The sequence below is a fragment of the Adiantum capillus-veneris genome, chromosome 11 (assembly GCF_014529385.1).
Source record: "Adiantum capillus-veneris isolate H3 chromosome 11, ASM1452938v2, whole genome shotgun sequence".
Lineage (NCBI taxonomy): Eukaryota > Viridiplantae > Streptophyta > Polypodiopsida > Polypodiales > Pteridaceae > Adiantum > Adiantum capillus-veneris.
In genome coordinates this window covers 53,033,925-53,049,436 of record NC_140941.1, presented here as the reverse complement: position 1 = coordinate 53,049,436, position 15,512 = coordinate 53,033,925, and the positions used below count along the sequence as shown (strand labels likewise).

At 47.2% G+C, this 15,512-nt stretch overlaps 1 protein-coding gene across 2 annotated transcripts in view; it reads left to right on the top strand.

Moving 5' to 3' along the window:
• The window catches only part of LOC147447238 (Haloacid dehalogenase-like hydrolase (HAD) superfamily protein), a 109,158-nt gene that overhangs the window by 34,248 nt on the left and 59,398 nt on the right, over window positions 1-15,512 (top strand). The window lies entirely within an intron of this gene.

The window sequence follows — 15,512 nt, the reverse complement described above, 5'->3', positions numbered from 1 at the left end:
GTCTAATGCCTTTTTTGTTATGGTGCGTCAATTGAGGAGAGTGCGCAAAGTTCAAACACCCTTTTCATTGTTCAAGGCTGGGGAATGGAGATAATGACCTCCATTATTATTAGTGAGTGATTACTTGGGCTATCTGCGCTTCGTGTAGGCCCAAAGAAAATATTGAGGTTTGAAAAAGTCCAACATGGCTTCCAGATTTGCAGCAGCAGCTATCATGATTCTTAGCAAGATACAGTCCCATGAAAGAGGCGTTTAATATGCATCTCAATACTTTAAATCGTTCAGATTTACATCTAACATTGTCTGCACAACAAAGGTGGTCTGTCCCACTCCCTTAGCAAGCATCTCTTTATCTCTTTCCAATAAACAATTGTCGAGCTAGCACTATTTTCTTGGCATATGGCACATGTCACCTACACACCACACCTCCCTTGGGAGAAAAGATGGACATCTTTTTTAGGTTTTAGAATGGACTAGACACTAGACACGACTATCAACTCCACTGCCTCATGTGGGAGAAGTGATCTTGCAAAATGTCTTGCAACTGACAAAAGAGGGACTGAGGATGACTTGACTTTGGAGCTGACAGCGGCTTGGACTGAATGAACATGACTAAGGATCTATCATGTGAAATAGGATGGGACAAAGTAGGGCGGCCACTGGCTAGGTCCATTCACACACATCATGCCAAGGGATGGGAAATCATCTCCATATTGGAGAACACTCTATTTCGCTAACCCAATGCGCATATCCGATTTGAGGAACGGCAAGAGAACAAGGACAAGACTCTATTTTTGTAACATACTTCATTTCCCAAGGGACTTGGTGTGTGTGGAGCTTTATCCAACAAAAACAACTGATACAGAAACTACCACTAGTGTGAACATGGGCTAAGAAAATTGGGAAAGAAATTATGTTGCATGAGTTAGAAAACAATTCACCAAGCTATATTCTCCTGAACATGTTGAATCTTGCATGCAGACAATGTGCACTGCTGGTAAACTTTGGGCGTGCATCATCATCATTATTTGCAAGCTCCCCAATATCACAATCAAAACAGAAATCTTGCAAAGTTATGACTTGGGGCAGCCATCTGGAAATGAAAGGTAATAATATCGAAGCTGACAAGCTTGACATCCTTAAAACAGCTTTCGTCGTAGGTTGCTTGGACCCGCCTAACTGCAAACCCAGCACATTCTGCTTCACATTCTACTTCACATGTTTGGCTGCAGTATTCATGGTGACTGAGCGAGGTTGTGGATAGATAGGATCCAGCCACATCTGTATACAAGCATGCTTGCATTAGCATTGCAGACATCTGAAGCAAAACTACCAATATGGATCATATTGTCTGAGCAGTCAGTACTAAATCCTATATGGAAGTATACTTCCATTCTTTGCATCCATCACACCCCTTTTTCTTAGAATTCATCAGCAAAAGTTGTGAGCGCATGAGCTCTAGATGAACCCAGCCGGGAAGATGGGGAACCTTGGAGTGTACAGAGAGTAGGTGTGTGTTGGTGTTGCCATTTGCATGGACAGGGTGCAAATATAGGCATGGAAGAGCAGCTTGGGAGTACTTGCATTTCTGATTGCGCCCAAGATGACAAATCTTCATAGTGCAAAAGATTAGTAGATCTTGTTGTGGATGATGTATGCAGCAATTCGTTTCTTCACTGTGAAGTTCTGCTTGGGCATAAAGCAAGCAAGTAGGGCGTCTTCCTCACCTGGTTTCCTGCTGTTTGAGAAGCAAATTATCCCTCCATGTTGTATGAAGTCTACATTTCATTTTTAGTCTTTTTCCCTTTGTTTAAATTCGAAACTGAATAAACCTCAAAGTGGGCTTAGCAGGAACCGTCATAGATGGTTTGTAAGCTATGATATAGACCTAAAGCATGCCTAGTTCAAGCTTAAGGAAAGTCAACACATACTTTTGCAATTGATGGCAGCCTCGACTTTTGAATTCATCAGACACAAGGAGCATGATGCACGGCTCTTGCACTTCAAGACCGTTGGATTAGAAGTGTGTGCTCTTATGTTTGAGTGAGGCACCAGGAACATTTGGAAAGGCTATAAAAATGTTTATTCTCGAGTCCAAGAAAATGATCTCCGTCACTTGCTCTAATCTAACACGCCGTAATTTTTTTCCTCAAGGAAAACCAAAAGCACAGTTCTTTTGTGAACAGGACACAGTCTTTTGCTCACATAACAATCTAATGGAATGAATTTTCCAGCAATGTGAGGAACAAACCTTTCGCAAGAGGAGAAATTTCTTTTATCTAAAGCATAGTTTCTTTTGAGAACATAACACAGTTGTTTGCCCATATAACAATATAAGGGAATGAATTTTTCAGCAATGTGAGGAACAAAGATAAAGTTCTGCTAAGCTCCTTTATGGACGAGCCTCTGTCACCAAGTATGATGTGGCAGTAGTCTCTGATGTGGTAAGATTTGTGACGTGGCACCTGATACTGAGGCAGCCACCTGGGTATTAGCGTGAGGAGATCTATGAGAAGTTACAAAAAACACACAGCCGGAAACTTATATATGTGGCACGTAGCTGAGATGGCTACTCAGCCCCTGTTTTAGAAAAAACCAAAACACCAGATGGGCTGCTTTTCGGTGCTCAACTCTGGGGATGTTGCTTTGTTTGCGAGAGTCACTAGGGCATGGCCTATGTGCCACTTTGTGACAAACACAAACTGTGAGGGCTTCAATTGGGAAGCAGAGGGGGTGCGTCCAATCGCAAGGAATAAGCTAGCAGTGGGAAGGGCGATCGGCTGCCAGAAAATGCTAGGGCAAGGCTGCAGGTGGAGAGGCCAATTCTAGTCAGAAAATGCTAGGGCAAAGATGGGCTGAAAACACTGACAATCCTCCAAATGTGCATGCACTAGAATGCACTAGAATGTAGGGGTCTTCTCACCTCGAGTTTCAAAGGTCAGATAAATTTGCATTAAAAATATTGCAGTCGTAGTTTGAATGCATTGTTGGTCTTGTATCTCCCAATTGACCCAACCATTTAAACATAGGTTCTATTCTACTCTACATGCTAGTGTTGTCGAATGCATACTTATGGAAAATAGGGAAACAAGAACAGGAGGGAAAAGAAAAGAGAGAGAAAATCGGGGAAAAAATTTGAAGTTTTGGTTAACTATAGGAAGCAAGGAAACCAGAATTGGACGTGAAATGGCAATATATTGGGAACATGGAAGTAGAAAAAAAGTGGAACCATAGTTTTGTAATACCTGACACCTTGTATGAACCATTCATGAAAAGAATGTTACGAGTGACAACAAACCTAATCTAATGGACTTGTGCAGACATGTAGGTCCTGCAAACAGGTTCCACTGTTGTTGATACTGAGAGATTCCCCTCCCAGGGGCCTATGCAACAAATATACAATTTTACATCTTTCATTGGTACATAATTTATATTACATTAGAGTGTGAAAGCAAAGGGAATTTTCATGCTCGGCATAGCATGGAGTTTAAGCCATGAGCCGGACTGCACCTTCAGGTACGTGGCAAGTAGTGATACCCTTGGAGCACCCCTTTGTATGTAGTCAATTTCGCACCCCGAGTCATGAATAACTCACACTCGAGACTTGATAACGGTAATTTAAATTTATATTTCTGCATGTCAAATCAAGATTCTGAATTGGCCAAATGGGCTCCTCCATCTGTAGCAGGCTACAGTGTCACTTTCATAGGACACATAGTCAGTACAGTTGGTTTGGTCTGGTTCACACTGGACGGACTCTCTGGGCTCGGCAGCGACACGTGGCAGGGATATGACGGTGGTTCTAGTGGACATCGTGGCAAGGTCACCACCACCACTCAGTCTGGAGATAGACTTAGATGGCTGACATTTATGAGCCGTTGTGGCTCTTTATGGTGGGACATGAGTAGTAGCTGTTGGGTCATAGAGATTATCTTCTTCATATCTGGTCCAACGTCGTCGTCTAGAGTAGCGAGTCTATACACAGCACGTCTTCACCATCCGTGCACACTCCCATTGTACCTGAGTCCTGGGCTGGAGCTGAGTGTGCTGCCACGCCAGAGTCTGTATCGGTTCTTTGAGATAGTCGAGTCATATGTTCTGGTCTGCTGTTGTGTCTCTGTGAGCTCAGTTGTTATCTATTGTTCCTTTGTTTTCAGTCTGTTTCGAGTGAGATTGTCACGTACATTGCATTGAGGAGCACCCACTGTAGAGAGCACGACACACTATCCGCGCTACAGGTGCTCTCATTTTTGGCGATCACGGTGGGATCTCAATTGAAGTCTCACTCTCTGTTGAGGTCCAAATCGTGAGGCTAGTTGGTTTTTACCTAGCTTCGCCTACTTTGCCTTGCACTCTGTAGCCTGCTGTTCTGGTCCTCTCTCGCCCTTGTCCAACCAGCTCTCGTCCTGGTCTAGGCCTTCCTAGTCCCTGGTCCAGCCCTCCTCGTCCCTGGTCCAGCCTAGGTCTAGTCACTTACCTGGTCTAGTAGAGTCTAGACTTGTCTTCAGCCAGTTAAAGCAGTTAAAGGTCTTCTTGCCCAAAGCTTGGTTGGATTTGTGGTCGCCACACACATACAAGGCGGTCATTAGAGCGTCAAAGCGCACTACTGAGTCCTCTGAAGTACTACAACAGAAGACGACCCTTGGTACCTAGTAGAAGTCCATCAACCTCATCACCCATACCTCCACATACGGCATCACCCATTCCTCCATCCGGTTCCACATCTTCCAGGTCACCTTCCCTAGTAAAGCTCTCTCCTATCTTGTTACAGCAGGCTATTGAGCACGGGCTCCTGAACAAGAGGCCATGGAGGCGTTGGCCAGTGTTTTGGCCAAGGTAAACATCAAGTTTCCTACCTTCAAGGGACTCTCTTCAGAAGATGCAGACGACCATGCAAGGAGGTTTGTATCTCTCTGTAGGGGTCGTGTTCTTAATAGAGAAGATGCTTATTTGGTACTCTCTCCATCTACCTTGGATGGCTTAGCAGACAAATGGTGCAATCAGGTTGCAAAGAACCATTTTGCAACTTGGGCAGCTTTAAGACAACAGTCCTGTGCAGCATTCAGGCCACGTGACTACCAGGAAAAGGTTTTGGATGAGTTGGCCAACATGGTGCTCCAACCAGAGGAGACTTATGCAGAACTTATGACTAAAACCAAGTCTCTGGTTGCCAAGCTTCCCCAGCAACCCGGTGAAGTTATGATGAAGAAGTGGGTGGAGAAGGCTCTTCCTAAAACTTCCCAACAAAACTCTGAGAGAGTCTCTGACCTGACGCAACTCTGGAAGAGTTTGTCGCGGCTGCTACTAAATAGAGGGAGCTAGGAAGCTGTTCACCAACTCCCCTCAGGTAGAGACCACCTCAGTGTTTTCGGAAAGTCCTTCTGGTCTGTTAACTTCTTTACGCATGGAACTGGAAGCCCTAAAACTACAACGCGCTCTTCAAGAGGAGAAATCAATCTCTCTTAGACAGGAGACGCAACCCCCACATCACGAGGCTTTGGATCAAATCAAGAGAGAGCTAGAAGAGCTTCGGTCTTTGCAGGAGACTAAAGCTATGGTATGGTGCAGCTCGTGTCGCTCTCCAGGACACCCTCCATAGGACTGTCCCCTTCGGGCTTATTGCCACTTCTGTGAAAAGTCTGGGCATGAGGACAAGGATTGCTATTACCTCAAGGGATTGCGACAAATATAGCAAAGTCTTGGTCCTACTCTTCAACAAGGGCCAGCACTTGCATCCAACATGGTTTCTCCCTGTGGCCATCCACACCACATGCCACCTTTATTGTCAGCCCCTCGTATGCAAGGTATGCAAAGCACTTTTCCCTCTCAGAGCTTTTATCACACCCATGCTCCCTCTCCACCTCACAGCTTCTATGACTCCACCTCCAACTCCATGCACCAAGAGCAAGGACCACCTCGTCCTTCGACTCGTCCATTGAATCGGCCCATTTTGTGCTACAGATGCGGGGAATATGGTCATTACCAAAGCAAATGCCCTCTGCCCGAAGGGTCCCCTCCCTGCCGTTATTGCCCTGAACTGAAGGATCACTATAGTAAAAATTGCCCTAAACTTCGTGCATCCACGGTTGCGAACCCAAGTCAAAGGCAAAATGAGTTTACCTTTCATAAGCTCAATTTGATAACAGTTAGCACCACTCCTCAACTACCCCCTTCCGCCCATGTGGTTACCACTCAAGAGAAGTTGTAGTTGGTAGAGGAGCCAGCGGGCGTCCTCACCGGGGCCGAGAGAGCCGCTCTCGGTCTTAGTATTCCAACACGTTCAACTCCCCCACACATTCTCACACCAGTGGATACCCTACCTTCAGCTGTTAACAAGCCATCCCCCAGTGCCATGAAAGAATCCAAATCTTTGCTCTCCGATATTGATGAAGCTTTCTTGGAAGCAGTTTCCGATCTACAAAAGATCAAGGTACTGGAGAAATCACTGGTAGAACAAGAAAAGCTTATAGCAGAGACAGTCTTGAAGAACACCTTCCAACAAGTGTCCCTCTATGACACGCTGCGACTAGATGCGAGTTTTAGAAGTGACACCCTTACTGTTATTCAGTCACTTTACCCCGGAGCAAGTCCTAGTGGCGGGCACCTCCCAGTGCGACCATCAGAGTCCTATATGATATCCAATCCCGCTGTAATATATGACTTTGATGGTCGCACTTGGAGGTGCCCGCCACTAGGACTTGCTCCGGGGTCAAGTGACTGAATAACAACAAGGGTGTCACTTCTAAAACTCGCATCTAGTCGCAGCGTGTCATCGAGGGACACTTGTTGGAAGGTGTTCTTCAAGACTGTCTCTATTGTAAACTTTTCCTGTTCTAGCAGTGGTTTCTCGGGTCCTTGATCTTTTGTAGATTGGAAACTGCTTCCAAGAAAGCTTCATCAATATCGGAGAGCAAAGATTTGGATTCTTTCATGGCACTTGGGGATGGCTTGTTAACAGATGAAGGTAGGGTATCCACTGGTGTGAGAATGTGTGGGGGAGTTGAACGTGTTGGAATACTAAGACCGAGAGCGGCTCTCTGGGCCCCGGTGAGGACGCCCGCTGGCTCCTCTACCAACTGCAACTTCTCTTGAGTGGTAACCACATGGGCGGAAGGGGGTGGTTGAGGAGTGGTGCTAACTGTTATCAAATTGAGCTCATTTTGGCTTTGACTTGGGTTCGCAACAGTGGATGCACGAAGCTTAGGGCAATCTTTACTATAGTGATCCTTCATTTCAAGGCAATGACGGCAGGGAGGGGACCCTTCGGGCAGAGGGCATTTGCTTTGGTAATGACCATATTCCCCGCATCTGTAGCACAAAATGGGCCGATTCAATAGACAAGTCGAAGGACGAGGTGGTGCTTTCTTTTGGTGCATGGAGTTGGAGGTGGAGTCATAGAAGTTGTGAGGTGGGGAGGGAGCATGGGTGTGATAAAAGCTCTGAGAGGGAAAAGTGCTCTGCATACCTTGCATAAGAGGGGCTGACAATAAAGGCTGCAGGTGGTGTGGATAGCCACAGGGAGAAACCATGTTGGATGCAGGTGCTGGCCCTTGTTGAAGAGTAGGACCAAGACTTTGCTATATTTGTCGCAATCCCTTGAGGTAGTAGCAATCCTTGTCCTCATGCCCAGACTTTTCGCAGAAGTGGCAATAAGCCCGAAGGGGACAGTCCTGTGAAGGGTGACCTGGAGAGCGACAAGAGCTACACCATACCATAGCTTTAGTCTCCTGCAAAGACCGAAGCTCTTCTAGCTCTCTCTTGATTTGATCCAAAGCCTCGTGATGTGGGGGCTTCTCCTGTCTAAGAGAGATTGATTTCTCCTCTTGAAGAGCGCGTTGTAGTTTTAGGGGCTTCCAAATCCCTGCGTAAAGAAGTTAACAGATCAGAAGGACTTTCCGAAAACACTGAGGTGGTCTCTACCTGAGGGGAGTTAGTGAACAGCTTCCTAGCTCCCTCTATTTAGTAGCAGCCGCGACAAACTCTTCCAGAGTTGCGTCAGGTCGGAGACTCTCTTGGAGTTTTTGCTGGGTCATTTTGGGAAGAGCCTTCTCCACCCACTTCTTCACCATAAATTCACCGGGTTGCCGGGGAAGCTTGGCAACCAGAGACTTGGTTTTAGTCATAAATTCTACAAAAGTCTCCTCTGGCTGGAGCGCCATGTTGTCCAACTCATCCAAAACCTTTTCGTGGTAGTCACGTGGCCTGAATGCTGCACAGCACTGTTGTCTTAAAGCTGCCCAAGTTGCAAAATGGTTCTCTGCAAACTGATTGTACCATTTGTCTGCTAAGCCATCCAAGGTAGATGGAAAGAGTACCAAATAAGCATCTTCTCTATTGAGACCACAACCCCTACAGTGAGATACAAACCTCCTTGTATGGTCGTCTGCATCTTCTGAAGAGAGTCCCTTGAAGGTAGGAAACTTGATGTTTACCTTGGCCAAAACACTGGCCAACGCCTCCATGGCCTCTTGCTCAGGAGCCCGTTGCTCAATAGCCTGCTGTAACAAGATAGGAGAGAGCTTTATTGGGGAAGGTGACCTGGTAGATGTGGAAACGGATGGAGGAATGGGTGATGCCGTATGTGCAAGTATGGGTGATGAGTTGGACTTCTACTAGGTACCAAGAGTCGTCTTCTGTTGTAGTACTTCAGAGGACTTAGTAGTGCGCTTTGACACTCTAATGACCGCCTTGTATGTGTCATGCAGCGACCACAAATCCAACCAAGCTTTGGGCAAGAAGACCTTTAACTGCTTTAACTGGCTGAAGACAAGTCTAGACTCTACTAGACTAGGTACTAAGGTAAGTGACTAGACCCAGGCTGGACCAGGGACGAGGAGGGACTAGACTAGGGACGAGGAAGGCCTAGACCAGGACGAGAGCTGGTGGGACCAGGGGGAGAGAGGACCATACCAGTTGGACTAGGGCAGAAGAGGACCAGACCAGTAGGCTACACAGTGCAAGGCAAAGTAGGCGAAGCTAGGTAAAAACCAACTAGCTTCACGATTTGTACCTCAACAGAGAGTGAGACTTCAATTGAGGTCCCATCGTGATCGTCAAAAATGAGAGCACCTGTAGCACGGATAGTGTGTCGTGCTCTCTACAGTGGGTGCTCCTCAGTGCAATGTACGTGACAATCTCACTCGAAACAGATTGAAAACAAAGGAACAATAGCTAACATTGAGCTCACAGAGACACAACAGCAGACCAGAACATATGACTCGACTATCTCAAATAACCGATATAGACTCTGGCGTGGCAGCACACTCATCTTCAGCCTAGGACTCACAGATACAATGGGAGTGTTGAGGCTCAAATGTGCAGGGATGGTGAAGACGTGCTGTGTGTATAGACTCGCTACTCTAGACGACGACGCTGGACCAGATATGAAGAAGATAATCTCTATGACCCAACAACTACTACTCATGTCCCACCATAAAGAGCCACAACGGCCCATAAATGTCAGCCATCTAAGTCTATCTCCAGACTAAATGGTGGTGGTGACCTGGCCAGGATGTCCACTAGAACCACCGTCGTATCCCTGCCACGTGTCGCGGTCCAGCCCAGAGAGTCCGTCCAGTGTGAACCAGACCAGACCAACTGTACTAACTGTGTGTCCTATGAAAGTGACATTGTAGCCAGCACCTGTAGCGCGGATAGTGTGTCGTGCTCTCTATAGTGGGTGCTCCTCAGTGCAATGTGCTTGACAATCTCACTCGAAACAGACTGAAAACAAAGGAACAATAGATAACAACTGAGCTCACAGAGACACAACAACAGACCAGAACATAGGACTCGACTATCTCAAAGAACCGATACGAACTTTGGCGTGGCAGCACACTCAGCTCCAGCCTAGGAGTCACAAGTACAATGGGGGTGTCGAGGCGCAGATGTGCAGGGATGGTGAAGACGTGCTGTGTGTATAGACTCGCTACTCTAGACGACGACGCTGGACCATATATGAAGAAGATAATCTCTATGACCCAACAGCTACTACTCATGTCCCACCATAAAGAGCCACAACGGCTCATAAATGTTAGCCATCTAAGTCTATCTCCAGACTGAGTGGTGGTGGTGACCTTGCCACGATGTTCACTAGAACCACCGTCGTATCCCTGCCACGTGTCGCTGCCTAGCCCAGAGAGTCCGTCCAATGTGAGCCAAACCAGACCAATTGTACTAACTGTGTGTCTTGTGAAAGTGACACTGTAGCCTGCTACACCATCGTGCAAGTCTATATGGTGCCTTGCTTGGAGCTTAAGGTCCAAAATATTGATCAAGTGCAAAAAAATAGAAAGCTGTATAATGACCACAACTCTTTACACAAGCACAATTTTGCGTATGAACCATACAAAAGAAAACACTTTAAACGATGTGGTTAATACAAAGGGTTCAACTTGATTTTTAACCATTTGGGAGATACGACCAAAAGAGTGTCTCTACTGCATACATTATATGTCACGTGCACATCTAACCCTATCTTTACGTGGACAAGCTAATTCATGACAAGGGTTTGGTTCAGTTCAACCAGTCTAGAATAGGAAGTGATCTGGCACTTTTGTGAGTCTGTTCGCAGACCGCGCATGTCCAGACACTTAGATTAGATGCATATCCTTTGGTTGCACACGACATGATCATCAGATTTCCATCAGAACCCATCAGGAGCATTTTTACAGTGCATAGACCTATTTTTCCTATTTTTGACATTTTTCACTTATTATTTTTAAGTGACTTTTGTTGGGAACTGGGTAGGGCAAATTAGCCAAGCATGTCTATAAAGAAACCTAGCGCTAGCATTTCTGGCAGAAGAGGTAGCAGGAACACTCTGTTCAACAGGCAACTTCTCAGCAAGACCCCCATCAGCAAACCTAGAAAACCTAGCGTTTCCCCTACAGCAGCCTTGCGTTTTTGCACAGCAGATCAGCCCCAGCACCAACAAGACGATAGATCAGCCCTAGTGTTAGCAGATTTACACAGCAAGGCCAAAGCGTTTTTGCAAATTGAGACCAGATTAGCCTTAGCGTTTTTGATCAGCAAGAGGCCTAGCATTTTGCAGATCTTTCGCGACAGAACCGATACAAGCATCAGCGTTTTCAGTTTTCAGCATCAAGACTCCGCAGAAGAACCCCCAACCTCGCAGATCTCACCTTCCCGCAGCAGATCCTTGCCACATGGTCAGATCCAGCGTAGTTTGCAGTTTCAGCCCGGAAAACGCAGATTTCAGCATCTGTGTTTTCAGTGCGTTGTTGTTGCATCGTCGTCGTCACCGACATAGAGTCATAATTCAACAGATAAAGATTTGCAGATTTCAGCCCTTAGCATTTTCAGTTTTCAGCCCATCTCATCGTCGTCGACATCGTCGGCAAGTCCAAAGCATTGTAGAGATTTGTGCAATCAATAGTAGACCACTCTCACCATAGAGACCGGGGCCTTCGGAGGAGGGTTTGACAACATTCTGGTGTCGTATTCTCTTCTCTCTCTATCTCTCAATCTCATGCACCTTCATTCACAGTGCTCACCACTTTGTTTGTGTCCATTGCACTCTCTCACTAAAGGAACGGAAGGCTCTCCCTTCTGTAAGTAAAAGGAACCTTGAGCACAGTTCGGAGCACTCATCTTGAGCAAAGTTCAACATTCACTTCCGCTGCACCTTACATTATGCAAGCGCATACATGCCATAAACATACATTAGTGTGCTAAACATAATTATGAAGTAAGAATCAATAGTGTACATTTCTATGAAGAGGCAGGGATACCCTTTACGATAGCCTTGTCAAAGGTATGAGTAATGAAGGATGACAGAGCCCTAGCTGTTCAAATGAGGTACTCTCCTTGGAGATAAAATGGTCACATGCTCTCAAGTATTGTAATCTCCATATCACCCTTTGTACCATGCCCTCTGTGAAGGTTGGCTGTGGCTTGTAGGCCGCGGTTTGGGTGGATCGTATCGTACATGGTATATCCCTCTACATATGTATGCCATTTTGTTAAGATTCTTAATTTTCATGTGCACATGGCTCTGTGTGCCACATGGACATGCTAAATTGACTTCTATATCCAATTGTGTACATAGGAGTGTTTGAGAACCTAGGGATTTAGTACAGGCAACTTTTTGAGCTTGTTCGCAAGACCTTTATGTCCGGACAAGTCCATTAGATTAGGTATTCCACTTTTAAAACCCTCTTACGTAAATGGGTTGTGCACGTGTTTTGACAAATGTTATTACACTTTCGGTGGGCATTTGGCGACACGAGCATGTAGAGTTAGGCTAGGGGAACGTGTCGGTCTAATTCTTGAGACCAACCGTTTCCAGAGTTGAGAGATGTGGAACTGTTCCATCTAGAAACTTGCAGTTCCTAGACCCTCGTAAAAAATGACTTATGATTTAATTCATTTAATCATGTCAAAGTCACTTGGCCTACCTGAAGTCAATTTATTAGAAGAGGGAAAGTTTGCAATATAAAGAGAACCGGATGTTCCTCTCACTCAGCATCGTCTGGAGTGCCCTCTCTCTATCTAGCGTTTCAAGAGTGTGGTTGCCCCACATCTCCATCTCCAATGTTTTTGAGTTGGATTGCTGCCTCTCTTTGGCCTAGGCGTTTTCTGCCCAAATCACTCCCTTCTCTTGCAACCTTCTGTGCACTAGAAATCCATCTTCCTCTCTTCCTTGGTGCCCCATTGCCTTGGAGTGGAGCCCCATTTACTGCCCATTTGTCGCCACATCATTCACATCATTTCAAAGTTGCTCACGATGGATCGACGCTTCCCATGAGAGAGAGAGAGAGAGAAAGAAAGAAAGAAAGAAAGATTTTTTAACGTCTATGTCAGGCCGAAATCGGCCTATGAGACAAAACAGATGTACATGGTGTGTATGTCATCCGTCTATCGGAAAGACAAATGAAACAAAACTGATACAAAACTGAACTGAATGTAGGTAGTGGAGTATCTGAGGAGGGATGGAGCTCTATCTCTCTAGGGGTATATGCATGTCTATATGCTCAAGGTAGTACAATCATGAGAATGCATCAAGCTATCTAGCTCCATCCTGTACTAATGGGGGGATGTAAGATGTGGTACATGGGCGGGGCTGGTGCCAAGGCTACCCGGATGAAAGCTGTCGGGTCGGCCCTCATCTGAGCTACTCGCTCCTCAGTGGCACGGTGCTCCCGGGCTCGGATCTCCTCGATCTGTCGGTGGTGGGAGCTCGCGCCCCTGTAGCCTGTGACTCGTGGTCGTCGTCTAGCTCGGCTCACCTCCGCCTGTGGGAGTGTCACTCCCCTCTGAGTGTCTGGTGAGGGAGGGGTGGCAATCCTCTGAAAGAAGTCTGTGAGCTGCGACTGTCTCCCCTCTGTCTGTGTAGCTGTGTGTGGCTGTAGTAGTGTGTCCCGATGGCTTTGTATCTCTAGTAAGAAACGTCCGAGCTGTCTCTGATCTCGAGAGTCCATGATCTCTCGGAAAGTGGGCTGTCCTCTGAATAAGGCCTCATACTTGCCTCTGATCTCAGTGTATGCTCTGCATCTACATACAAAGTGCTCCTCACTCTCCACCTCCTCTGTGCAGGCTCTGCAGACTCGCTCCTCCCTGGGAACACCAGTGTGTCTCCCGATCTCAATCTCTAACCTGTGTGAAGCCACTCTCAGCTGACCAATCGCCACCCGTGAGCTATGTGGCATATATGTGTCCATATAGCGTGGTCTCTGTATGAACCCCCCAGACAATATGGTGAGAAACTGGTCTCTGTAATCTGACATCCTCATCCCCAAGCCAGGTGACTCCCAGACTCTCCTAGTGTATAGCTGCCACAGATCCTGTCTCAATACCAAGTTCCTCTCACTGCGAGAGAGGTGAATATATGGTGAGTGGGGGTCGTACTGGAATGGTGGTAGGCTCTCCATGTCAAGACCGTGTCCCTCAAACCATGCTCTGACCTGTGAGTACCATGCTCTCTCATGCCCACTCTCTGATAGCTGTATAGCTGCCTCAAATGCTCTACGAGTAAGTCTGTCAGGAGGTAGCTCTCTCATCCTCTGGATGAAGCAGACTGTCTGGAATAGTGCCTCTACAACCATAGGTGGTGTGGCGAGCTCGGCTCTAATAATGTCATGTGGCACTGTCTTCTTGCTGCGGAGCAAGCGTGAGATCATACATACCTGTGGCCTCTCAAGCTGTGTCCACTGGTCAACTGTCAATCCTGGTGCCCATACTGCCGCCGAGTACATCAGGGCCGGGGTGACTAAGGTGTCGAAAAGCCACCCCTTCGTGCGGGGCTCCTGAAAGTGTGCCTGGTGGCACCTCCGCTCTAGCATGGTCAGAGCTGCATATCCTCGGGTGAGCCTGTCAGCAGCAGCCTGCCTCATAGTGAAGGGTCCTGGTAGGCTGGTGAATGTGATGCCAAGGTAGACATAGGAGGTGACTACATCAACCTGTCCTCCTGCTGCTGTGAAGGTGGCAGCGCTCCTCACTGCACTGGATGTGTGAAAGATCATGACCTTGGTTTTGCCAAGGTTCACAGTCAACCCCCTGTGTGTGCTGAATTCGTCCAAGGCCTCAAGATGGCGTTGCAAGCCCTCGGGTGACTCTGAAATCAACACAATATCATCAGCATATAACATGATGTGGACCGGAGTACCTGCCAAGTCGCTCCCCTCTCCCCCTGCTCGCAGTATGTAGTTGGAGATCTCGTCGATGTAGAGCCCAAAGAGTGTCGGGGAGAGTGGGCATCCTTGCTTAACACCAATGGTGCTAGCAATGGTCTCTGAAAAACCGCCTGGGCAACGAACTCGACCCGTCACCCTCTCGTAGAGAGTATATATGGCCCAAATCATCTCTGTTGGTACCCCAATGCTGTGAAGGCGCTGGAAGAGTCTCTCGCGTGGGACTGTGTCAAAGGCCTTGCGGAAATCCACAAAGCAGCAGTAAAGCCTCTTCTTCCGCACCTTTGCCCCATCAATGAGGCAGCACAGAACGAAGATGTGATCAGTGGTGGAGAAAGCTCGTCTGAAACCTGCCTGGCCTGGAGCTCGTAAACCCTCGGTCTCTGCGTAGCGGCTGAGCTGTGCCTCAAGTACTGCTCCATATAGCTTGGCCATCGTGTGGCCAATCATGATAGTCCTGTAGTTCCCTGGGTCCAGGGTGTCGCCAGATTTGTGGATAGGCACTATGGTGTGCTGTGTCCACTCCTCTGGGAAGCCCTCCCCTATAGCCCGGTTGAAGACATGTGCAATCAACGGGGCTATAGTGGAGGCCGCATAAATGATGTGCTCACTCTGTAATCCAGTATGGTCAGCTGATCGTCTATGTTGCATGCGGTGTATGGCCCTCTCTACCATCTCTGCTGTAAAGAAGGAAGAGCACGTGGGGCGTGGCCCGTGTGGCTGTGGGATAGGAGGCTGCCCTGGCACCTCATAAAGTCGCTCTGCATAATCATGCCATATCTGTGGATCCTCAATAGCTGTAGTCAGACGTGGCTCGCGCAGGGTGCGCCATGCCATCGCGCTATCCATGCTCATGAATAG